Source organism: Crinia signifera, chromosome 5 (genome assembly GCF_055691185.1).
Source record: "Crinia signifera chromosome 5, ASM5569118v1, whole genome shotgun sequence".
In the NCBI taxonomy this organism is placed as follows: domain Eukaryota; kingdom Metazoa; phylum Chordata; class Amphibia; order Anura; family Myobatrachidae; genus Crinia; species Crinia signifera.
In genome coordinates this window covers 135255442-135282133 of record NC_139221.1, presented here as the reverse complement: position 1 = coordinate 135282133, position 26692 = coordinate 135255442, and the positions used below count along the sequence as shown (strand labels likewise).

The window sequence follows — 26692 nt, the reverse complement described above, 5'->3', positions numbered from 1 at the left end:
CCTTGGGTTGTGCCATTCCCTGCCACAGGTTCTCCGGAAGAAGCCGTGAGGAATCCAGAAGCTGCCGCCGTAATCAGCTCCAGATTCAGGTACCATTTTACACCACACCGTTACAGGGGCACTGTCACAGGAGCGCAAAAGGAGAGGTCAGAGGTGAAATGAAACTGTGCAGCGTGACGGAGGAGGGTTTGCAGCAGCGTGAGAGAGGATGACACGTGCTTAGAGAGAGAAGACAGGCTGGGCACCCTAAAGATCCACAGAGAGGAGAGCAGCAGAGTGCGCAGCCTGGAAGCGTGCAGAAGTGAGACCCGCTAGAGAGGAGAGAGCCGGGCAGCGTTTCCGTGCAGGAGACCCGGCGGTGATGGACAGCAGCGCACACAGAGAGAGCCAGCAGCCAGCATCATGAGGAAGGCAAGAGGGAGGCCCTGCAGAGTGCCAGCCGTGACACCAGGGAGATGCTACCGGCCGGAGCCGGCAAAAGCAGCAGAGTACAAGGGTGCCCTACCCCCACTCAGCCTGTACCCTTCCTGCCCCAGCCCTGACTCCCCCAAGTCAGGGAGATCACATTCTCACCCATGAAGATGGTGATGGTGACACAATTTTAAAAGAGGACAGAGAACAATCTCATGCACATGAGACCACTGTGCTTGATACAAGACAGACCAGAGTCCACCTAAAGGTGTCGGCTAGTAAAGCATCCCTAAAAGTCTCAAGGCTCCAAAAAAAAATTAGGCAGTGAGCCCCTGACCAGACAGGTACAGCAGTATTAGGCAGTGAGCCCCAGATCAGACAGGTAGATATGGCAGTATTAGGCAGTGAGCCCCAGACCAGACGGTAGATATGGCAGTACTAGGCACCAGACAGGTAGATAAGACAGTAGTACTAGGCACAAGACAGGTAGATACGTCAGCAATACTAGTATTGTGCACCAGCAGAATTTATAATAATTAATTTTCTTATTAGGTACTGCTTGGCCGTGGCACTCAGTGGCAGACGTCAGTGCACAAGCAGCATGGAATTCTTTTTTACAGTCCCACACAGCACAAGTATTATTTTTGTTTTTATCAAATTAGATATAGCAGCTGTGTGGTTGGAGGAATATGGTCGACGTGTCGCTGGATGAACTGATCAGGAAACGGGGAATGTCCGTGGGCACCGGGATGTACCGCAGGGTCAGTAACAGGGGAGGTATAGGAAACGTGAGATCCAGACTCCAACCATCTGTGAACAATCGTCCACTTGCCACCAGTTTTCAGAGAACATTTGATGCTCGTCAGAAAATTGGTGTGACTGATGCACGCCAAAAACTAGGGATAAAAGATGCCCGTGAAAAGTTGGTGGCCAAAGATGCTCGCTTCCGCATAAGGGGTAAAGTGCAGGACGCCCGTGAAATGCTGAATTCGAGAAAGCAACAGATCATGGCAGGAGACAAGCCTATCAAAGTGATGGACGCTCGTGAAAAGATTACTTTAAGAGGAGTGCTCCAACAGTAGCTGCTAAATCACCTATGGCACAAGGTTCATCGGCAATAAACCTCACAAAAACCATCCAGATTCCACAACACAAGACCATTTCAGGTCTGAATAACTCTGTCAAGGGAATGCAAATAAATGTGGTCAACCACCAGCCTGTTAAACAGGTCTCATCTCAGGATGATGACTATGATGATGATGATGAGATGGAACTTGCTCCCATCCCTTCCAAACAGATGAAATTCACAGCTGCAAATACTTTACAGAAAAGACCAGGAACATTGGGCAACCAATTTTCACTTGGCCAAACATTACCTTTCACTAAAGTTGTACAGACTGATACGTACACTGCTCCCAGTGCTACACCGCCTGCCCCAACAGTACCTTTACTACGGACTAAAACGCTGACCAATATGTCACGTACTCTTGTTACAAAGGAGGCCCTACCAGCCATACCACCTCCAACAGAGTCTGTTTTCAGCCCCCTAGAAGGAACGAAAATGACGGTAAATAATTGCAAAATATTGCGCTCAAGGTCAAGCTCAAGTTTAAGCCCCAGCAGCAGCACCAACACACCCTCTCCCAACCCACTACTTGACTGGAGTGAAGATGGCGGGCGCATCAGCCGCTTATAAAGCCTCGCGAAATCCGGCGCCAGGAGATGATGTTCTAATCACGTGGACGGACCCGAGTCAGGTGGGAATCTCCGAGCGCTGCTCGGAATCGGGCTCGGAATGATGACGTCCGTGGGGGCTCGGATCTCTGAAATCCGAGCCCGCACATCTCTAGCAGTAACTGATGGACCCGGCTGTGCAGATAAGGAGGATGCTGACAGCAATGATGTCAAATGGAAAGCCAGCGAACTGTTGCTCCATGCAGCGCTGGAAAACTTTGCTGCCCGTGGTGATGCCATAGGGCATGCGTAACCATCACTAGCATTGGTTGCAGCAGTGGCAGTAACTGATGGACCCGGCTGTGCAGATAAGGAGGATTAAAAAAGGAGGATAAAAAAAATTAAGCCTCCCAAAAAGAAGTGTAATTGCAGCCGCCCCAAAAGAAGTGTAATTGCAGGCGCCCCCAAAGAAGTTTAATTGCAGCCGCCCAAAAAGAAGTGTAATTGCAGCCGCCCAAAAAGAAGTGTAATTGCAGCCTTCCTGCCCCAGCCCTGACTCCCCAGGTCAGGGAGATCACATTCTCACCCATGAAGATGGTGATGGTGACACAAATCCAAAAGAGGACAGAGAACAATCTCTTGCACACGAGACCACTGTGCTGGATACAAGACAGACCAGAGTCCACCTAAAGGTGTCGGCTAGTACAGCATCCCGAAAAGTTTCAAGGCTCCAAAAAAAGAGACTGCAGTGGCAGACTCCCAAATTAATGCAGGGTGAGAGCTGCAACCAGCAGTGGGCGATTGGTGCAGCAATCAAGTGGAATGCAAACAGTTGTATGCATTTAAAAGACAAGTCCCTCATACAAATGACTCTCAGCAGTGTGCACCAGACCAGACAGGTAGATGAGGCAGTACTAGTTGTGTGTGTATCTGTTTTGGTCAGTTTAATATTTAACAAGACCCCTATCTGGCTTGATTCTGGTTATGATTGATTGATTATTAATTAATTTTTTTATGTGATTGATTCATGGTCGAAACCCCGTTTAACAACCTGGCTGATCCTGACACTGATGTGCAGTTGGTCTCTGTGATAAAAGATCCCAATCTCAAATGGCAGGCTGAACAATCTGTGGATAGCCATATTTAAAAAAAATGTGTGGCAGCCCACTACAGGATACCCCCTGTGCCCCTGTGCCCCCCAAAGAAGTGTAATTGCAGCGGCCCCCAAAGAAGTTTAATTGCCTCTCAGCAGTGGGCACCAGACCAGACAGGTAGATGAGGCAGTACTAGTTGTGTGTGTATTAAGGAAAAGAAAAATAAAGTAGCGCTCGCAGATGAGGAATATCAATATAAAAATTTATTACACATGAATAAAACAATAAATAAAACAATATAATGAAAAAATGAACAATAAAATATGAATGAATAAAAGCTCAGGCCCTCAGGGAATGCCACTTTAAAGGGATAGTAATAGGATCCGTCCTATTTGTGCCGTGGGGTGAGGAGTCTCAGTATGGACCAATAGAGTTCTTTGTGAACTGAGATGGTATTTAATGATTTCCACTTGATTCAAGTTTAGCGAGTTTAGAAGATGAATATAATTACCACTACTTGTCCCTTGGGAGTCTTGTGTCCGTTTAGGACTGCTGAAGGAGCTGTGATCTCCGTACAGGGTTGTGGATGAAATCTTCTCCGCTTGGTGATGGCATGTATGGAGCCAGGTGGAAGGTCTCAGAAAGATGGTATTTCTCCAAGAAAAAAATAGGTGGAACACGGCTGGTTGGATCCAGATGACGCAGTGTGACAATGGCAGTGAGGGGCCAATATGAGCATGCAGCTTCCAACGCGTTTCACTGCCTCTAGGGGCAGCTTTGTCAAGGATATGCTGCTAACAGTCCTTTAGGGGTATTTATACCTGTGTCTGATAATCAAACTCAGTGCACCTGTGTGCTCAAGAACATTTCATTGACTTTAATACTTATAATTTCAATTAGTAAGAAACAATAGAAGGCAACAGTAAGGTAAATAACATCCAGAATAAACTTTCACATTAATATGACAAAAAATTAAGCTTTCAGCAGAACATAAACATATGTAATGGGAACGCGCTATTGGACGGCGATCAGGTGTCCAAAAAACTGTTTCCTCAAACATCAAAGCGTTGTCATGATAACAGGTCATATGTGTGTGGTTCAACCTATGGTAGGTGTGGGGCAGGATTCATTTAGGTGAGAGAGGCTGGCGCGATGTTCGCGTGCGTTCCAAGCCTCTATTCGGAAGTATACTTCCGGTTTCTTTCATGCAGTCTGGTTGCTTAGCAATAGGCTTGCGTTCCAGACCCCGTTCTGAAGCTAATACTTCATAAGTGACGGAGGAGAGTTAAACTAAAAAATACAGAGATTATACATTTATTGTACATTATTATTATGTGGAGGAGCATGACACACATCATTATTGTGTGAAGGAGCATGACACACATGGAGCGCTCGTTTCGTAACCCCTATATGAGGTCACGTGACTTAGTACTAATGCAAGGTCCTTTATATAAGCATAATGATTTCATATATTCACCTTGTATATACACATAAACTAGAGAATACTAACCAAATGAGACCCTCCCTTTCTAAGTCCCAACGGATTCTCTAGTTTATGTGTATATACAAGGTGAATATATGAAATCATTATGCTTATATAAAGGACCTTGCATTAGTACTAAGTCACGTGACCTCATATAGGGGTTACGAAACGAGCGCTCCATGTGTGTCATGCTCCTTCACACAATAATGATGTGTGTCATGCTCCTCCACATAATAATAATGTACAATAAATGTATAATCGCTGTATTTTTTAGTTTAACTCTCCTCCGTCACTTATGAAGTATTAGCTTCAGAACGGGGTCTGGAACGCAAGCCTATTGCTAAGCAACCAGACTGCATGAAAGAAACCGGAAGTATACTTCCGAATAGAGGCTTGGAACGCACGCAAACATCGCGCCAGCCTCTCTCACCTAAATGAATCCCGCCCCACACCTACCATAGGTTGAACCACACACATATGACCTGTTATCATGACAATGCTTTGATGTTTGAGGAAACAGTTTTTTGGACACCTGATCGCCGTCCAATAGCGCGTTCCCATTACATATGTTTATGTTCTGCTGAAAGCTTAATTTTTTGTCATATTAATGTGAAAGTTTATTCTGGATGTTATTTACCTTACTGTTGCCTTCTATTGTTTCTTACTAATTGAAATTATAAGTATTAAAGTCAATGAAATGTTCTTGAGCACACAGGTGCACTGAGTTTGATTATCAGACACAGGTATAAATACCCCTAAAGGACTGTTAGCAGCATATCCTTGACAAAGCTGCCCCTAGAGGCAGTGAAACATGTTGGAAGCTGCATGCTCATATTGGCCCCTCACTGCCATTGTCACACTGCGTCATCTGGATCCAACCAGCCGTGTTCCACCTATTTTTTTCTTGGAGAAATACCATCTTTCTGAGACCTTCCACCTGGCTCCATACATGCCATCACCAAGCGGAGAAGATTTCATCCACAACCCTGTACGGAGATCACAGCTCCTTCAGCAGTCCTAAACGGACACAAGACTCCCAAGGGACAAGTAGTGGTAATTATATTCATCTTCTAAACTCGCTAAACTTGAATCAAGTGGAAATCATTAAATACCATCTCAGTTCACAAAGAACTCTATTGGTCCATACTGAGACTCCTCACCCCACGGCACAAATAGGACGGATCCTATTACTATCCCTTTAAAGTGGCATTCCCTGAGGGCCTGAGCTTTTATTCATTCATATTTTATTGTTCATTTTTTCATTATATTGTTTTATTTATTGTTTTATTCATGTGTAATAAATTTTTATATTGATATTGATATTCCTCATCTGCGAGCGCTACTTTATTTTTCTTTTCCTTATTATTACCTTTTGGGGACCTACCCAGTCCCTTTTAAGTAGCTGCTGCATTTTGACTTACATCCCATAACAGCGCCCTCTGACCGCCTTAGGGCAGTCTTTTTCTTGCACCCCTAGTTGTGTGTGTGTATCTGTTTTGGTCAGTTTAATATTTAACAAGACCCCTATCTGGCTTGATTCTGGTTATGATTGATTGATTATTAATTAATTTTATGATGTGATTGATTCATGGTCGAAACCCCGTTTAACAACCTGGCTGATCCTGACCCTGATGTGCAGTTGGTCTCTGTGCTGAAAGATCCATATTTAAAAAAATGTGTGGCAGCCCACTACAGGATACCCCGAGTGCCCCTGTGCCCCAAAGAAGTTTAATTGCAGCCGCCCCCAAAGAAGTTTAAATGCAGCCTCCCCCAAAAAAGTTTAGCCGCCCAAAAAGATGTGTAATTTTACCCAACTGGTCATCAAAAAGAAACCAATCTTTATTGTGAAAACAAGGTATCAAGTGGCAAAGAAAAGGAAGCCAGTGATGAGAATTTTGTGAGCTGTGAAAGTATTATCAAGGAAACATAACTTTACTTAAGTTTTGAGGAAAGGCTTTATCGGACCATTTCATGAATAAAGAACAGTTGATGAAGAAATTAAAGAAGTATTTATCGTTCTTGTCATTAAATAAAAAGGATAGAGATGCGAAGGTCAAATCATTACAAAGGTTATCTGATGAGGAAAAAGCAGTTCTCTCTAAAAGGCTATGCACATATGACAAATACTACAAAATGTTTGCAAATCAATTAAAAATTGAAAAGGGGGGCCAGAAGGTTTGTACAGCTTTATCTCCTAAAAAATTTCCAACAACTTGTGCCGAAGCAACTGTGTCTGTTAGTAGGTCAGCCTGTACAACTAACGGAAAAGAAAGTGACTATCTTCAAAACAAAAGGATTTTTGCTGCTTCAGAAACTGATCGTGCTCAAGGTGAAGGCAGTCAGTGTACACCTCAGAATGCTAACCAAATACACAAAGTCCATGCAAAGATAAAGTATATTGTAAAAGAAAATTGCACTGACAAGTCTTTAACTTACAAAAACCAAGCTATGTATAAAACTGCAGTAACTGGAAAACTAAAAAAAACTTTAGCCGCCCACAAAGAACTTTAATTGCAGCCGCCCAGGCTTGATCCTGATTATGATTGATTGATTATGATAGATTGATTATGATTGATTGATTATTAATTATGATGTGCCTGATCCTGACCCTGATGTGCATTAAAAATGACTGTCAGCAGTGGGCACCAGACCAGACAGGTAAAAAAAAGTTTAGCCGCCCAAATAGAAGTGTAATTGAGCCTTCCGGCAACAGCCCTGACTCCTCCAGGTCAGGGAGATCACATTCTCACCCATGAAGGTGCAGCAATGAGGTGGAATGCAAACAGCTATATGCATTTGAAAGACAATACCCTCATTAAAAATGACTCTCAGCAGTGGGCACCAGACCAGACAGGTAAAAAAAAGTGTAGCCGCCCAAATAGAAGTGTAATTGAGCCTTCCTGCAACAGCCCTGAGTCCCCCAGGTCAGGGAGATCACATTCTCACCCATGAAGGTGCAGCAATGAGGTGGAATGCAAACAGCTATATGCATTTGAAAGACAATACCCTCATTAAAAATGACTGTCAGCAGTGGGCACCAGACCAGACAGGTAAAAAAAAGTGTAGCCGCCCAAAAAGAAGTGTAATTGAGCCTTCCGGCAACAGCCCTGACTCCTCCAGGTCAGGGAGATCACATTCTCACCCATGAAGGTGCAGCAATGAGGTGGAATGCAAACAGCTATATGCATTTGAAAGACAATACCCTCATTAAAAATGACTGTCAGCAGTGGGCACCAGACCAGACAGGTAAAAAAAAGTGTAGCCGCCCAAATAGAAGTGTAATTGAGCCTTCCTGCAACAGCCCTGAGTCCCCCAGGTCAGGGAGATCACATTCTCACCCAGTGGCGTAACTAGATACATGTGGGCCCCATAGCAAAAGTTTGTAAGGGCCCCTATTTATCATCTAATGCTGAAAAATATATACAGCACATGTAACTTTGACAGGCAAAGTGGGCCCCTCTCAGCTCTGGGCCCCATAGCAGCTGCACCCCCTGCACCAATGGTAGTTACGCCCTTGTTCTCACCCATGAAGGTGCAGCAATGAGGTGGAATGCAAACAGTTGTATGCATTGAAAAGACAAGTCCCACATATGAATGATTCTCAGCAGTAGGAATAATGAATGGTGATGCAAGATGGAATTGTCCTTGGGCCCTCCCACCCACCCTTATGTTGCGAAAATAGGACATGCACACTTTAACAAACCAAACATTTCAGCGACAGGGCCTACAAAACTGTGGCTGAAATAATTGGTTTGTTTGGGCCCCCACAAAAAAATAAACCAATTCATAATATCTCCCTGTATAAACTGGCTCTACAGTAACAAGATGTCATCGTCACTCATCATCATCATCATCCTCCTCCTCCTCCTCGGATTCCTCGCCCCCTTCAGTGTGTACTTCCTCATTCTCAGAGATTATCAATTCGTCCCCGCTGGACTCCACAATCACAGGTCCAGTTATAATCTCTGGAGGCAATTCCTGGTCTTCATTGAATAAGTGATAATTCATTTTTATAAACATCATTTTCTCAACATTTTTCGGGAGCAACCTCCTTCGCCGCTCACTGACCAGGCTCCCCGCTGCACTGAATACTCTTTCGGAGTACACACTGGAGGGGGGACAACTCAGGTAAAATAGAGCCAGTTTGTACAGGGGTTTCCAAACTGCCTTTTTTTCCTGCCAGTACAGGTAAGGACTGTCTGACATGTCTACTTGGATGCTGTCACCAAAGTAATCATCCACCATTTTTTCAATGTTGACAGCATCCAATGCACCGACAGTAGACATGTCAGCAATCGTTGGCAGGTCCTTGAGTCCGGACAAGATGTCCAAACTCCCTTCTGCCTGCCCTGCATCCCCGCCAGTGGGTTGTGTGGGAAATCGCAGCTGTTTCCTCACAGGCACAGGTGGGGGAGAAAATGAAGGAGGAGCTGGGGCCGTGTCACGGTCCCATTCAGATGACAATCTCCTGACCAGCAGGTCTTTGCACTTTTGTAGACTTGTGTCCGCCGGAAACAGAGACACAACATACGCTTTAAACCGAGGATCGAGCACTGTGGCCAAAATGTATTCCTGTGACTTTAACAGACTGTCCACCCTCGTATCCTGGCAAAGCGTATGGAGGGCTTCATCCACAATAGCGACATGCTTTGCGGAATCGCTCCGCTTTAGCTCCTCCTTCACTTTCTCCAGCTGCTTTTGTAACAGCCTGATCAGGGGAATCACCTGACTAATGCAGGCAGTGTCGGAACTGACTTCACGTGTGGCTACTTCAAACGGCTGGAGAACCTTGCACAACACGGAAATCAGCCTCCACTGCGCTTGAGTCAGGTGCAGCCCCGCTCCTCTGCCTATGTCGTAGGTGGCTGTGTAGGCTTGAATGGCCTTTTGCTGCTCATCCATCCTCTGCAGCATATAGAGGGTGGAGTTCCAGCGCGTCACCACCTCTTGTTTCAGCTGATGGCAGGGCAGGTTGCAGAGTTTTTGCTCCCGCTCCAGCCTTCAGCAGGCTGTGGCAGAATGCCGAAAGTGTCCGCAAATTTTGCGTGCCACCGCAAGCATCTCCTGCACACACCTGTCATTTTTTATGAAATGCTGCACCACCAAATTTATTGTGTGGGCAAAACATGGCACGTGCTGGAAATTGCCCATGTTTAATGCCCACACAATGTTACTGGCGTTGTCCGACACCACAAATCCCCAGGAGAGTCTAAGGGGGGTAAGCCACAGGGAGATGATTTCCCTCAGTTTCTCTAAGAGGTTGTCGGCGTTGTGCCTCTTCTTGAAACCGGTGATACACAGCGTAGCCTGCCTAAGAAGGAGCTGGCATGCAGGAGATGCTGCTGCTGCTGCTGCGGAAGGCGATGCATCTACCCAGTGGGCTGTCACAGTCATATAGTCCTTAGTTTGCCCTGATCCACTTGTCCACATGTCTGTAGTTAAGTGTACAGTGGGTACAGCCGCATTTTTTCAGGGCACTGAGGACACTTTTTCTGACCTCCCTGTACATCGCGGGTATCGCCTGCCTAGTGAAGTGGAATCTAGACGGGATTTGGTACCGGGGACACAATACCTGCATCAACCATTTAAATCCCACTCCATTGATGGCAGACACCGGACGCACGTCTAACACCAACATAGCTGTCAAGGCCGCAGTTATCCGCTTTGCCATAGGATGACTGCTGTCGTATTTCATCCTCATGGAAAATGACTGTTGGACGGTCAATTGCTTAGTGAAAGACGTAGCGGTCTTACGACTTCCCCTCTGGGATGATGACTGACTTCCCCTCTGGGATGATGACTGACTTCCAGGAGCAGCAGCAGCAGCGGCAGTAGTAGTAGTAGAAGGCGTAGTGCTGCAGGATCCTCCGGAGGAATCTATGGAGTCATTCATGCAGGTGAGATGGACTGCAGGACTCCCCCCTATCCGGATCGAGGAGGAATTTGTCGAGGAGGGAGTTGGTGGTGTGCTTTTCAGGCATTTGGCTCCAAAAGGAGGACCAAGTGATTTAGGTGTCGCTGGACTGCTAGACGCACTTTCTGGACTAAACACTGAACCATGACGCGTCTTTAGGTGACGCTGAAGGGAGGTTGTCCCTAGGTGGGCAAGATCCTTACCCCTGCTTATTGGAGTTTTACATAAGCTACAAATGGCAATACTTTTGTTGTCCGGATGCGGATAAAAAAAAATTCCAGACCGCAGAGGTGGATTTATTGGTCCTTTGTCCAGGCATGACGATGGGCTTTTTCATCCCATGGACAACAACTTTTTCCCCCACAGGTGCCTCATTTCCCCCTGGTGCGCCATTTAAGCAAACCAAGTCTCCATCCTCCTCGACAACTTCCTCCTCAGTGACAGCTACATCAATATCCTCCTCCTGGTGTACAACATCACCTTCACTAATAAAATCTGGAACTAGACTGTGGGTGATCCTTCCAGCATATGCAGAGGGCATACTGCAAATGGTGGAAGGAGCCACCTCTTCACGTACAGTGATGGGAAGGTCCGGCATCACAACCACCGCCACCCTCGGACTCTCCGTGGGGATTTGGGATATGTCTTTAGAAGGATGAGTTTTTTCCAGATTTATTTTCTGAATTTTTTTCTGTTTTTTTTTCTGAAATTTTTTCAGACTTTTTTGAGTCGGTGTCAGCCTAACTCTCTTTGATTTCCTACTGGGCGGGGAGAGCGGAGGAGGACTTTCCTCGTCATCTGAAGCTGCACCACTAGTCATGAAGTTAGGCCATGGCCTTAGCCGTTCCTTGCCACTCCGTGTCGTAAATGGCATATTGCCAAGTTTAAGTTTCTCTTCCAACGATTTACATTTCATAATTTTATTCCTTTTACGGAAGTTTGGTTTCAATTGTACATGCCCTCTGCTTTCACACTGGGCATCGGCCGTGGCACACGACGTTGTTGGCATTTCATCGTCTATGTCATGACTAGTGGCAGCAGCTTCAGAACTATGAGGAAGTGCATCTTCATCTTTCCTTTGTTTGTTAACCTCCATATTTTGGATCTCCATTATTATTGTGGAGTTATGTCACAGAACAGCACCACTGGAGTGCAATTACATATGTCAGTGAGTATGCACCAGCAGGCAGTTATACAGATACAGCAGTATTAGGCAGTGAGCCACACACCAGACAGGTACGGCAGTATTAGGCAGAGAGCCCCAGACCAGACAGGTAGATAATGATATACGGCAGTATTTAGGCAGTGAGCCCCAGACCAGAGGGTAGATACGGCAGTATTGGGCAGTGAGCCACACACCAGACAGGTACGGCAGTATTAGGCAGAGAGCCCCAGACCAGACAGGTAGATAATGATATACGGCAGTATTTAGGCAGTGAGCCCCAGACCAGAGGGTAGATACGGCAGTATTGGGCAGTGAGCCACACACCAGACAGGTACGGCAGTATTAGGCAGAGAGCCCCAGACCAGACAGGTAGATAATGATATACGGCAGTATTTAGGCAGTGAGCCCCAGACCAGAGGGTAGATACGGCAGTATTGGGCAGTGAGCCACACACCAGACAGGTACGGCAGTATTAGGCAGAGAGCCCCAGACCAGACAGGTAGATAATGATATACGGCAGTATTTAGGCAGTGAGCCCCAGACCAGAGGGTAGATACGGCAGTATTGGGCAGTGAGCCACACACCACACAGGTACGGCAGTATTAGGCAGAGAGCCCCAGACCAGACAGGTAGATAATGATATACGGCAGTATTTAGGCAGTGAGCCCCAGACCAGAGGGTAGATACGGCAGTATTGGGCAGTGAGCCACACACCAGACAGGTACGGCAGTATTAGGCAGAGAGCCCCAGACCAGACAGGTAGATAATGATATACGGCAGTATTTAGGCAGTGAGCCCCAGACCAGAGGGTAGATACGGCAGTATTGGGCAGTGAGCCACACACCACACAGGTACGGCAGTATTAGGCAGAGAGCCCCAGACCAGACAGGTAGATAATGATATACGGCAATATTTAGGCAGTGAGCCCCGGACCAGAGGGTAGATACGGCAGTATTGGGCAGTGAGCCACACACCACACAGGTACGGCAGTATTAGGCAGAGAGCCCCAGACCAGACAGGTAGATAATGATATACGGCAGTATTTAGGCAGTGAGCCCCAGACCAGAGGGTAGATACGGCAGTATTGGGCAGTGAGCCACACACCAGACAGGTACGGCAGTATTAGGCAGAGAGCCCCAGACCAGACAGGTAGATAATGATATACGGCAGTATTTAGGCAGTGAGCCCCAGACCAGAGGGTAGATACGGCAGTATTGGGCAGTGAGCCACACACCACACAGGTACGGCAGTATTAGGCAGAGAGCCCCAGACCAGACAGGTAGATAATGATATACGGCAGTATTTAGGCAGTGAGCCCCAAACCAGAGGGTAGATACGGCAGTATTGGGTAGTGAGCCACACACCACACAGGTACGGCAGTATTAGGCAGAGAGCCCCAGACCAGACAGGTAGATAATGATATACGGCAGTATTTAGGCAGTGAGCCCCAGACCAGAGGGTAGATACGGCAGTATTGGGCAGTGAGCCACACACCACACAGGTACGGCAGTATTAGGCAGAGAGCCCCAGACCAGACAGGTAGATAATGATATACGGCAGTATTTAGGCAGTGAGCCCCAGACCAGAGGGTAGATACGGCAGTATTGGGCAGTGAGCCACACACCAGACAGGTACGGCAGTATTAGGCAGAGAGCCCCAGACCAGACAGGTAGATAATGATATACGGCAGTATTTAGGCAGTGAGCCCCAGACCAGAGGGTAGATACGGCAGTATTGGGCAGTGAGCCACACACCAGACAGGTACGGCAGTATTAGGCAGAGAGCCCCAGACCAGACAGGTAGATAATGATATACGGCAGTATTTAGGCAGTGAGCCCCAGACCAGAGGGTAGATACGGCAGTATTGGGCAGTGAGCCACACACCAGACAGGTACGGCAGTATTAGGCAGAGAGCCCCAGACCAGACAGGTAGATAATGATATACGGCAGTATTTAGGCAGTGAGCCCCAGACCAGAGGGTAGATACGGCAGTATTGGGCAGTGAGCCACACACCACACAGGTACGGCAGTATTAGGCAGAGAGCCCCAGACCAGACAGGTAGATAATGATATACGGCAGTATTTAGGCAGTGAGCCCCAGACCAGAGGGTAGATACGGCAGTATTGGGCAGTGAGCCACACACCAGACAGGTACGGCAGTATTAGGCAGAGAGCCCCAGACCAGACAGGTAGATAATGATATACGGCAGTATTTAGGCAGTGAGCCCCAGACCAGAGGGTAGATACGGCAGTATTGGGCAGTGAGCCACACACCAGACAGGTACGGCAGTATTAGGCAGAGAGCCCCAGACCAGACAGGTAGATAATGATATACGGCAGTATTTAGGCAGTGAGCCCCAGACCAGAGGGTTGATACGGCAGTATTGGGCAGTGAGCCACACACCACACAGGTACGGCAGTATTAGGCAGAGAGCCCCAGACCAGACAGGTAGATAATGATATACGGCAGTATTTAGGCAGTGAGCCCCAGACCAGAGGGTAGATACGGCAGTATTGGGCAGTGAGCCACACACCAGACAGGTACGGCAGTATTAGGCAGAGAGCCCCAGACCAGACAGGAAGATAATGATATACGGCAGTATTTAGGCAGTGAGCCCCAGACCAGAGGGTAGATACGGCAGTATTGGGCAGTGAGCCACACACCAGACAGGTACGGCAGTATTAGGCAGAGAGCCCCAGACCAGACAGGTAGATAATGATATACGGCAGTATTTAGGCAGTGAGCCCCAGACCAGAGGGTCGATACGGCAGTATGCCACACACCAGACACGTACGGCAGTATTAGGCAGAGAGCCCCAGACCAGACATGTAGATAATGATATACGGCAGTATTTAGGCAGTGAGCCCCAGACCAGAGGGTAGATACGGCAGTATTGGGCAGTGAGCCACACACCACACAGGTACGGCAGTATTAGGCAGTGAGCCCCAGACCAGAGGGTAGATACGGCAGTATTGGGCAGTGAGCCACACACCACACAGGTACGGCAGTATTAGGCAGAGAGGCCCCAGACCAGACGGTACATACGGCAGTATAGCCATTGAGCCCCAGACCACAAAGGTAGAGATATACGGCAGTATTAAATTATTTATTAGCCAGTGAGCCCCAGACCAGACGGTACATATGGCAGTATAGCCAGTGAGCCCCAGACCACAAAGGTAGAGATATATGGCAGTATTTAATTATTTATTAGCCAGTGAGCCCCAGACCAGACGGTACATACGGCAGTATAGCCAGTGAGCCCCAGACCACAAAGGTAGAGATATACGGCAGTATTTAATTATTTATTAGCCAGTGAGCCCCAGACCAGACGGTACATACGGCAGTATAGCCAGTGAGCCCCAGACCACAAAGGTAGAGATATACGGCAGTATTTAATTATTTATTAGGCAGGCAGTATTTAATTATTTATTAGCCAGTGAGCCCCAGACCAGACGGTACATACGGCAGTATAGCCAGTGAGCCCCAGACCACAAAGGTAGAGATATACGGCAGTATTTAATTATTTATTAGGCAGGCAGTATTTAACTATTTATTAGCCAGTGAGCCCCAGACCAGACAGTACATACGGCAGTATAGCCAGTGAGCCCCAGACCACAAAGGTAGAGATATACGGCAGTATTTAATTATTTATTAGCCAGTGAGCCCCAGACCAGACGGTACATACGGCAGTATAGCCAGTGAGCCCCAGACCACAAAGGTAGAGATATACGGCAGTATTTAATTATTTATTAGCCAGTGAGCCCCAGACCAGACGGTACATACGGCAGTATAGCCAGTGAGCCCCAGACCACAAAGGTAGAGATATACGGCAGTACTTAATTATTTATTAGCCAGTGAGCCCCAGACCAGACGGTACATACGGCAGTATAGCCAGTGAGCCCCAGACCACAAAGGTAGAGATATACGGCAGTATTTAATTATTTATTAGCCAGTGAGCCCCAGACCAGACGGTACATACGGCAGTATAGCCAGTGAGCCCCAGACCACAAAGGTAGAGATATACGGCAGTATTTAATTATTTATTAGCCAGTGAGCCCCAGACCAGACGGTACATACGGCAGTATAGCCAGTGAGCCCCAGACCACAAAGGTAGAGATATACGGCAGTATTTAATTATTTATTAGCCAGTGAGCCCCAGACCAGACGGTACATACGGCAGTATAGCCAGTGAGCCCCAGACCACAAAGGTAGAGATATATGGCAGTATTTAATTATTTATTAGCCAGTGAGCCCCAGACCAGACGGTACATACGGCAGTATAGCCAGTGAGCCCCAGACCACAAAGGTAGAGATATACGGCAGTATTTAATTATTTATTAGCCAGTGAGCCCCAGACCAGATGGTACATACGGCAGTATAGCCAGTGAGCCCCAGACCACAAAGGTAGAGATATACGGCAGTACTTAATTATTTATTAGCCAGTGAGCCCCAGACCAGACGGTACATACGGCAGTATAGCCAGTGAGCCCCAGACCACAAAGGTAGAGATATATGGCAGTATTTAATTATTTATTAGCCAGTGAGCCCCAGACCAGACGGTACATACGGCAGTATAGCCAGTGAGCCCCAGACCACAAAGGTAGAGATATACGGCAGTATTTAATTATTTATTAGCCAGTGAGCCCCAGACCAGACGGTACATACGGCAGTATAGCCAGTGAGCCCCAGACCACAAAGGTAGAGATATACGGCAGTATTTAATTATTTATTAGGCAGGCAGTATTTAATTATTTATTAGCCAGTGAGCCCCAGACCAGACGGTACATACGGCAGTATAGCCAGTGAGCCCCAGACCACAAAGGTAGAGATATACGGCAGTATTTAATTATTTATTAGCCAGTGAGCCCCAGACCAGACGGTACATACGGCAGTATAGCCAGTGAGCCCCAGACCACAAAGGTAGAGATATATGGCAGTATTTAATTATTTATTAGCCAGTGAGCCCCAGACCAGACGGTACATACGGCAGTATAGCCAGTGAGCCCCAGACCACAAAGGTAGAGATATACAGCAGTTTTTAATTATTTATTAGCCAGTGAGCCCCAGACCAGACGGTACATACGGCAGTATAGCCAGTGAGCCCCAGACCACAAAGGTAGAGATATACGGCAGTTTTTAATTATTTATTAGCCAATGAGCCCCAGACCAGACGGTACATACGGCAGTATAGCCAGTGAGCCCCAGACCACAAAGGTAGAGATATACAGCAGTTTTTAATTATTTATTAGCCAGTGAGCCCCAGACCAGACGGTACATACGGCAGTATAGCCAGTGAGCCCCAGACCACAAAGGTAGAGATATACGGCAGTATTTAATTATTTATTAGCCAGTGAGCCCCAGACCAGACGGTACATACGGCAGTATAGCCAGTGAGCCCCAGACCACAAAGGTAGAGATATATGGCAGTATTTAATTATTTATTAGCCAGTGAGCCCCAGACCAGACGGTACATACGGCAGTATAGCCAGTGAGCCCCAGACCACAAAGGTAGAGATATACGGCAGTATTTAATTATTTATTAGCCAGTGAGCCCCAGACCAGACGGTACATACGGCAGTATAGCCAGTGAGCCCCAGACCACAAAGGTAGAGATATGCGGCAGTATTTAATTATTTATTAGCCAGTGAGCCCCAGACCAGACGGTACATACGGCAGTATAGCCAGTGAGCCCCAGACCACAAAGGTAGAGATATACGGCAGTATTTAATTATTTATTAGACAGGCAGTATTTAATTATTTATTAGCCAGTGAGCCCCAGACCAGACGGTACATACGGCAGTATAGCCAGTGAGCCCCAGACCACAAAGGTAGAGATATACGGCAGTATTTAATTATTTATTAGCCAGTGAGCCCCAGACCAGACGGTACATACGGCAGTATAGCCAGTGAGCCCCAGACCACAAAGGTAGAGATATATGGCAGTATTTAATTATTTATTAGCCAGTGAGCCCCAGACCAGACGGTACATACGGCAGTATAGCCAGTGAGCCCCAGACCACAAAGGTAGAGATATACGGCAGTATTTAATTATTTATTAGCCAGTGAGCCCCAGACCAGATGGTACATACGGCAGTATAGCCAGTGAGCCCCAGACCACAAAGGTAGAGATATACGGCAGTATTTAATTATTTATTAGCCAGTGAGCCCCAGACCAGACGGTACATACGGCAGTATAGCCAGTGAGCCCCAGACCACAAAGGTAGAGATATATGGCAGTATTTAATTATTTATTAGCCAGTGAGCCCCAGACCAGACGGTACATACGGCAGTATAGCCAGTGAGCCCCAGACCACAAAGGTAGAGATATATGGCAGTATTTAATTATTTATTAGCCAATGAGCCCCAGACCAGACGGTACATACGGCAGTATAGCCAGTGAGCCCCAGACCACAAAGGTAGAGATATACGGCAGTATTTAATTATTTATTAGCCAATGAGCCCCAGACCAGACGGTACATACGGCAGTATAGCCAGTGAGCCCCAGACCACAAAGGTAGAGATATACGGCAGTATTTAATTATTTATTAGCCAGTGAGCCCCAGACCAGACGGTACATACGGCAGTATAGCCAGTGAGCCCCAGACCACAAAGGTAGAGATATACGGCAGTATGTAATTATTTATTAGGCAGGCAGTATTTAATTATTTATTAGCCAGTGAGCCCCAGACCAGACGGTACATACGGCAGTATAGCCAGTGAGCCCCAGACCACAAAGGTAGAGATATACGGCAGTATTTAATTATTTATTAGCCAGTGAGCCCCAGACCAGACGGTACATACGGCAGTATAGCCAGTGAGCCCCAGACCACAAAGGTAGAGATATACGGCAGTATTTAATTATTTATTAGCCAGTGAGCCCCAGACCAGATGGTACATACGGCAGTATAGCCAGTGAGCCCCAGACCACAAAGGTAGAGATATACGGCAGTATTTAATTATTTATTAGCCAGTGAGCCCCAGACCAGACGGTACATACGGCAGTATAGCCAGTGAGCCCCAGACCACAAAGGTAGAGATATATGGCAGTATTTAATTATTTATTAGCCAGTGAGCCCCAGACCAGACGGTACATACGGCAGTATAGCCAGTGAGCCCCAGACCACAAAGGTAGAGATATACGGCAGTATTTAATTATTTATTAGCCAGTGAGCCCCAGACCAGATGGTACATACGGCAGTATAGCCAGTGAGCCCCAGACCACAAAGGTAGAGATATACGGCAGTATTTAATTATTTATTAGCCAGTGAGCCCCAGACCAGACGGTACATACGGCAGTATAGCCAGTGAGCCCCAGACCACAAAGGTAGAGATATACGGCAGTATTTAATTATTTATTAGCCAGTGAGCCCCAGACCAGATGGTACATACGGCAGTATAGCCAGTGAGCCCCAGACCACAAAGGTAGAGATATACGGCAGTATTTAATTATTTATTAGGCAGGCAGTATTTAATTATTTATTAGCCAGTGAGCCCCAGACCAGACGGTTCATACGGCAGTATAGCCAGTGAGCCCCAGACCACAAAGGTAGAGATATACGGCAGTATTTAATTATTTATTAGCCAGTGAGCCCCAGACCAGACGGTACATACGGCAGTATAGCCAGTGAGCCCCAGACCACAAAGGTAGAGATATATGGCAGTATTTAATTATTTATTAGCCAGTGAGCCCCAGACCAGACGGTACATACGGCAGTATAGCCAGTGAGCCCCAGACCACAAAGGTAGAGATATACAGCAGTTTTTAATTATTTATTAGCCAGTGAGCCCCAGACCAGACGGTACATACGGCAGTATAGCCAGTGAGCCCCAGACCACAAAGGTAGAGATATACGGCAGTTTTTAATTATTTTTTAGCCAATGAGCCCCAGACCAGACGGTACATACGGCAGTATAGCCAGTGAGCCCTAGACCACAAAGGTAGAGATATACAGCAGTTTTTAATTATTTATTAGCCAGTGAGCCCCAGACCAGACGGTACATACGGCAGTATAGCCAGTGAGCCCCAGACCACAAAGGTAGAGATATACGGCAGTATTTAATTATTTATTAGCCAGTGAGCCCCAGACCAGACGGTACATACGGCAGTATAGCCAGTGAGCCCCAGACCACAAAGGTAGAGATATATGGCAGTATTTAATTATTTATTAGCCAGTGAGCCCCAGACCAGTTGGTACATACGGCAGTATAGCCAGTGAGCCCCAGACCACAAAGGTAGAGATATACAGCAGTATTTAATTATTTATTAGCCAGTGAGCCCCAGACCAGATGGTACATACGGCAGTATAGCCAGTGAGCCCCAGACCACAAAGGTAGAGATATACGGCAGTATTTAATTATTTATTAGCCAGTGAGCCCCAGACCAGACGGTACATACGGCAGTATAGCCAGTGAGCCCCAGACCACAAAGGTAGAGATATACGGCAGTATTTAATTATTTATTAGCCAGTGAGCCCCAGACCAGATGGTACATACGGCAGTATAGCCAGTGAGCCCCAGACCACAAAGGTAGAGATATACGGCAGTATTTAATTATTTATTAGGCAGGCAGTATTTAATTATTTATTAGCCAGTGAGCCCCAGACCAGACGGTTCATACGGCAGTATAGCCAGTGAGCCCCAGACCACAAAGGTAGAGATATACGGCAGTATTTAATTATTTATTAGCCAGTGAGCCCCAGACCAGACGGTACATACGGCAGTATAGCCAGTGAGCCCCAGACCACAAAGGTAGAGATATATGTCAGTATTTAATTATTTATTAGCCAGTGAGCCCCAGACCAGACGGTACATACGGCAGTATAGCCAGTGAGCCCCAGACCACAAAGGTAGAGATATACAGCAGTTTTTAATTATTTATTAGCCAGTGAGCCCCAGACCAGACGGTACATACGGCAGTATAGCCAGTGAGCCCCAGACCACAAAGGTAGAGATATACGGCAGTTTTTAATTATTTTTTAGCCAATGAGCCCCAGACCAGACGGTACATACGGCAGTATAGCCAGTGAGCCCTAGACCACAAAGGTAGAGATATACAGCAGTTTTTAATTATTTATTAGCCAGTGAGCCCCAGACCAGACGGTACATACGGCAGTATAGCCAGTGAGCCCCAGACCACAAAGGTAGAGATATACGGCAGTATGTAATTATTTATTAGGCAGGCAGTATTTAATTATTTATTAGCCAGTGAGCCCCAGACCAGACGGTACATACGGCAGTATAGCCAGTGAGCCCCAGACCACAAAGGTAGAGATATACGGCAGTATTTAATTATTTATTAGCCAGTGAGCCCCAGACCAGACGGTACATACGGCAGTATAGCCAGTGAGCCCCAGACCACAAAGGTAGAGATATACGGCAGTATTTAATTATTTATTAGGCAGGCAGTATTTAATTATTTATTAGCCAGTGAGCCCCAGACCACAGACAGCCAGACTGGCAGATTCAGTGCAGGCAGCAGTGCAGCACCAGTGGACTATATATATTTATATTTAATATAATTAATAATTATATATATAATAAATGGCACAGCACAGCACCAGAGGTATGCCCCAGCACAGAGGAGACAGTAGTACTACAGGCAGGTACACAGTTAGACTGTTCTCCTAAGCAGAGGAGAACATAGTACACAGCAGCACTGAGGGAGACAGCCCTAACAAATAAAATAATTAATTACAGCACAGGTCACCAGAGGTAGACCGCACAGAGGAGACAGTAGTACTGTACAAGTACACAGTTAGACTGTTGTCCTAAGCTTAGAACAGAGTACACAGCTGCACTGAGGGAGACAGCCCCAGCAAATAAAATAATCAATTACAGGCAGCACAGCACACCAGAGGTAGACCGCACAGAGGAGACAGTAGTACTACAAGTACACAGTTAGACTACTACACAGCAGCACTGAGAGACAGCACCAGCGATTGCAAAAGCTCAAGGTCAAGCTCAAGTTTAAGCCCCAGCAGCAGCACCAACACACCCTCTCCCAACCCACTACTTGACTGGAGTGAAGATGGCGGGGCGCGGCAGCTGCTTATAAAGCCTCGCGAAATCCGACGCCGGGAGATGACGTTCTAATCACGCGGACGGACCGAGTCAGGCGGGAATCTCCGAGCGCTGCTCGGAATCGGGCTCGGAATGATGACGTCCGTGGGGGCTCGGATCTCTGAAATCCGAGCCCGCACATCTCTAATTTATAGTAATTATATGAAATTAATATTTTTGTCATTTATTTAGTATTTAAATAAATAAATATTTAACTTTTGATTGTATACAGTTTTAGACAAATTATGATTAAGGGCTTGATTTTAGTATAAAAAGGAAAACATTGTTGTTAGGATTATCTGGGGTGTACTCAGGGTTAACCCTTGCTGTGCCTGACAGGACTGCAAGATATTGATTACAGCCTGATTTGTACTCCTGTGGCCGAGGTGGTGAAGTCACAGCAGTACCTGAACCTGACCCTGCCTCTCTTACTATACCCTGAGTTGGCTGGCACCTGCGCTGGTTTTAGACTTCGTCACTAATAGCCGCCTTTCCAGGGCAGACAAGCTTCACCCTGTACTCGGTTGCCACCTGGTTTTTCACAGTGACACAAAGTTTCAACCGAGTCAAGGTACTAGTAAAAGGATAATCTGACTAAATAACAAAAGATAACTAGGCTCTGCACATAAACAAACATAAGAGTATGCAACCTTGCAAAACAGGAGCTAAACACAGGATTTGCGGCCCTTACCACTATAATTTGAATCTGTCGCAATAAACCAAACAAAACTATAACCAAGGTATTGCATATAAATTGGCAACCTATCCACCTAAGCAACACCATCGTCAGGCTAGACCAATCCCTCTGGCATCTGCCAGGAGACAAACAAATGAGAAACATGCACTAGATATGTCACCATGTGATTAGATCTGCACCCCAACTGCATCCATGACTCTGTCTCATAACAAGAGCTATGGCTCCAGCTGGCGCTGTGAGAATACCAACCGTAGATAGTAATGAAAGGTGCCATTTCCACCACAATGTGTGGGGAAGCCGCTGGTACTTACACAAACTGGACACAGAAAAGATCTTACACACTGGAAGCAATGGTTCTCTGACACAAGCAGGATTCCACAGGACACCCAGCAGGAGTGCTTGCTGGAATTCTTAGACACAGACTGGAACAAACTGAACACTGGAGTAATCTCAGACACTAGATAGCTAGGAACTCTGCGAATCACTAGAAACATAAAAATAACCTGGAATATACTAAGTGTATAACAGGACTAAACAGATCTATACAGCAATATAACAGGATTGGGACAGGACTGAGACAGGACTATAATCAGCTTCTAACAAGGCTATAACCAGCAGGTTCTCAATGCTGGAAGCATACCTAAATACCCAAAGGCCTAGCAAACAGCCACACCCAAAGACCAAGGTATGCATGAAAACCAGGCAAGGTGGATCAGCAAAACCCACAGTGCTGATCTGGAGAGAACATATAAATCCAAAAAGAACAAAAATGACACCGACCCACCTGAGGTAGCTTGCATTTCAACATGGTAACTATCAAGGAGTTAAGGCATTTAGGGGAGACTATTTCAAGTAAAGATGAGCGGGTTTGATTTAACTTGGATTTACTTGGATCTCAAAGCAGGATCTTATTGGCTTTCCAACACATGGGACAGCCTATAGCCAATCTGAGAAATCATAAATTGTGAAAACTTGTCGATTAGAACCGTTTAATCCAAACTCGCTCATCTTTCATTTCAAGTGACTTAAAGGCAGGAAAGCAATGTATCAAAGACATACAAATGTAGGTCCGATGCTTGGAACATAAGAAGATGAATCAGAAGCAGGAATAAAGAAGTAATGATGCCACTGTATAGGTCACTGATACAATCTTAACTAGAACGCAGTGTCCAGTTATGTAGAACTAATCTTCAGAAGGATATAAATACATTAGAGAGTTTATAAAAATGCATTTAAATGATGCATGTTCTACATCACAAAACTAATCCGTTAAGACAAAATGATCTTAATATGTATAATTTGGAGCAGAGAAGAGAAAGTGGGTACAGAAATTTTCAACTATGCAAAGGTTTTTAACAAGGTCAATGAGAGAGACATTCTTTAACGGAGGAGACGTAGAAGAGATAAAGAACATGAGACTAGAGGGAGATATGTTTAGGAGAAATGTAATGAAAAATGACTTCACAGAAAGGGTAGTACAGGTTGAGTATCCCGTATCCAAAATGCTCGGGACCAGGAGAATTTTGGATAACGGATTATTCCGTATTTCGGAATATTTTAATATTTCAATGATGTATTTTGAAGTATCTTGCATTTATGCTGTATAAACACATAATATACACACAAATATATTTTATTACCACATAAAATACACACAAACATATTTTAATTGTTCAAAAAACAAGGTTTCAAAATGTGAAACAAAATGTGTGTACTATCTCAGCACTGAATTTGAATGCCAAGCAATCATTGTCTTGCACATATATAGTGCCAGTTACATATCATGTCCCCAGTGATGCTGTTACATATGTCCCCAGTGAGTTTTTAGCAAAAAAAAATTTTTTTTTCACTTTCTGGAATGTCCGTATTTCGGAATAATTCGGATAACGGATATTCGGATACGGGTACTCGACCTGTATATAACTGGAATAGCCTCCCATCAGAGGTGGTAGACTAGTCTTGGCTAAGACAGTAAAGCAATTTAAGCATGCATGCTATAGTAACATTAATAATATACAGTACTTACAAAGAAATAATAATAATTATCTTCCATAAGATGTCCATGAAGATAAGCACTGTCACAGCCAAAATTTTGCTAATGCCTTTATGAGTGTTAACTAAATTGTGTAATCCTTCTCTCTACAGCACTGAGTGAGCATCATGCTAGAACATCCCGCCCATTCTCTCTCTCTCTCCCTCACTCTCTCTTCCTTTCCCTCCTTGGTATCTTAATGGTAACACTCACTTTCAATGTCCGGTGATTTGGAGGCGGTTCATTTGATCACAATAGATCAGCTTTATTTCTTCCTTGACAGAGAGATGAATTCAATCCAACCCCAGACCCAATCACACAAGTTTATTTTCTTAAATAATTCCATTTTATTTTACTTGATCACGTCTGTAGTAGTAAACGCTGCATGGATTTATGCACAGTTAGGATAGCAGCACACATTCAAGGTAATACAGTAATTAAATAAGTAACTATTTTTGAATGCATAAGGAACTGTATAGTACCAAAAATGCATCACCATTCCTTAAATGTTACTATGCTTCACCATTCTAATATTATCCTGCAGATAAATGACCACAGCATTCTACACGACTTGAATTATCACCTATGTAAAGGCATATGTTAATTTCTCAATACACTTCAAATGTACTACATCATAGTTCATAAGCACTACTTATTTGTAGAGATGATCCTAGAGATCCGAACACCCTGAACTAACCTGATCCAAAGCCGGATCCGAGGAGTTCGCGGGTTCCCGCCATCTTTCCTAGTCCAAATCGAGGCTAAAACGTCATCATCCCACGTCGGATTCTCGCGAGACCTGGGGATATATAGTTCCCGGCGGTCGGCGCCATTTTCAAACAGGCTGGTGATTTCAGACAGCACGCATGTGTCCGTGCTGTCTGCTGATGGGGGTGAGGGGGAAACCTGCTGGGGGGGATGATTAATGCATAGAGGGGGCTGCTATTGCTACAGAGGGGGCTGCATTATTTTAAAGAAATAAAAAAATTCAAAGCAAAAAAAAAAGTTTTTTTTAATTACTGCTGCCAGTGCCCAGTTTAAGTCCAGGGGTGCTGCATCATTCCAGGGGTGCCCGCATGTGTACTGTATTTGTCCAGGAGTGCCCACATGTTTGCTGTATTTGTCCAGGGGTGCCCACATGTGTGCTGTATCAGTCCAGGGGTGCCCACATGTGTACTGTATCCATCATGGGGTGCCCACATGTGTGCTGTATTTGTCCAGGGGTGCCCACATGTGTGCTGTATCAGTCCAGGGGTGCCCGCATGTGTGTGCTGTATTTGTCCAGGGGTGCCCACATGTGTGCAATATCATTCCAGGGGTGCCAGTATGTGTCCCATATCAGTCCAGGGGTGCCCGCAGGTGTCCCGTATCAGACCAGGGGTGCCCATATAAGTGCTGTATCAGTCCAGGGGTGCCCACATATGTGCTGTATCAGTCCAGGGGTGCCAACATGTGTACTGTATCAGTCATGGGGTGCCCACATGTGTGCTGTATCTGTCCAGGGGTGCCCACATGTGTGCTGTATCAGTCCAGGGGTGCCAGCATGTGTCCCGTATCAGTCCAGGGGTACCCACAAGTGTGCCATATAATTCTATGGGTGCCCCCATGTGTCCTGTATCAGTCCAGGGGTGCCCGAATGTGTGTCATATAATTCCATGGGTGCCCCCATGTGTCCTGTATCAGTCCTGGGGGGCCCGCATGTGTGACGTATAATTCCAGGGGTGCCCCTATGTGTCCCGTATCAGGGGATCTGCCCTTTTTTTTATGAAAATAAAAAAAAGGTGTTAATTTATTTTTTTTACTGCAAGGGCTTTTAAATGCGCTGTAGTCCAGGGGTGAGCCAAGAGTGCTGTATATATAATTCCAGGTGTGCTGCTCTTTTTTATAATTAAAAGAATAAAAATTTGTATTTTTACTGCAGGAATTTGTCTGCCGTATAATTCTATGCCTGCCGCCATGTGTGCGGTATCAGTCCAGGGGTGCTGCCATCTGTGCCGTATAATTCCATGTGTGCTGTATCAGGTCAGGGATGTCCGCATGTGTGACGCATAATTCCTGGGGTGAGCCAAGTGTGTCATATAATTCATGGGTTGCTGCAAAGTCTGCTGTATAATTCATGGGGTGCTGCTAAGTGTGCCGTCACAGTCCAGGGGTGATGCTAA

At 45.9% G+C, this 26692-nt stretch overlaps 1 pseudogene; it reads left to right on the top strand.

The window, feature by feature from the left end:
- Positions 1-1100: 1100 nt before the first annotated feature.
- LOC146005738 (polymerase delta-interacting protein 3 pseudogene) lies at positions 1101-24653 on the top strand (annotated as a pseudogene).
- Positions 24654-26692: the final 2039 nt, after the last annotated feature.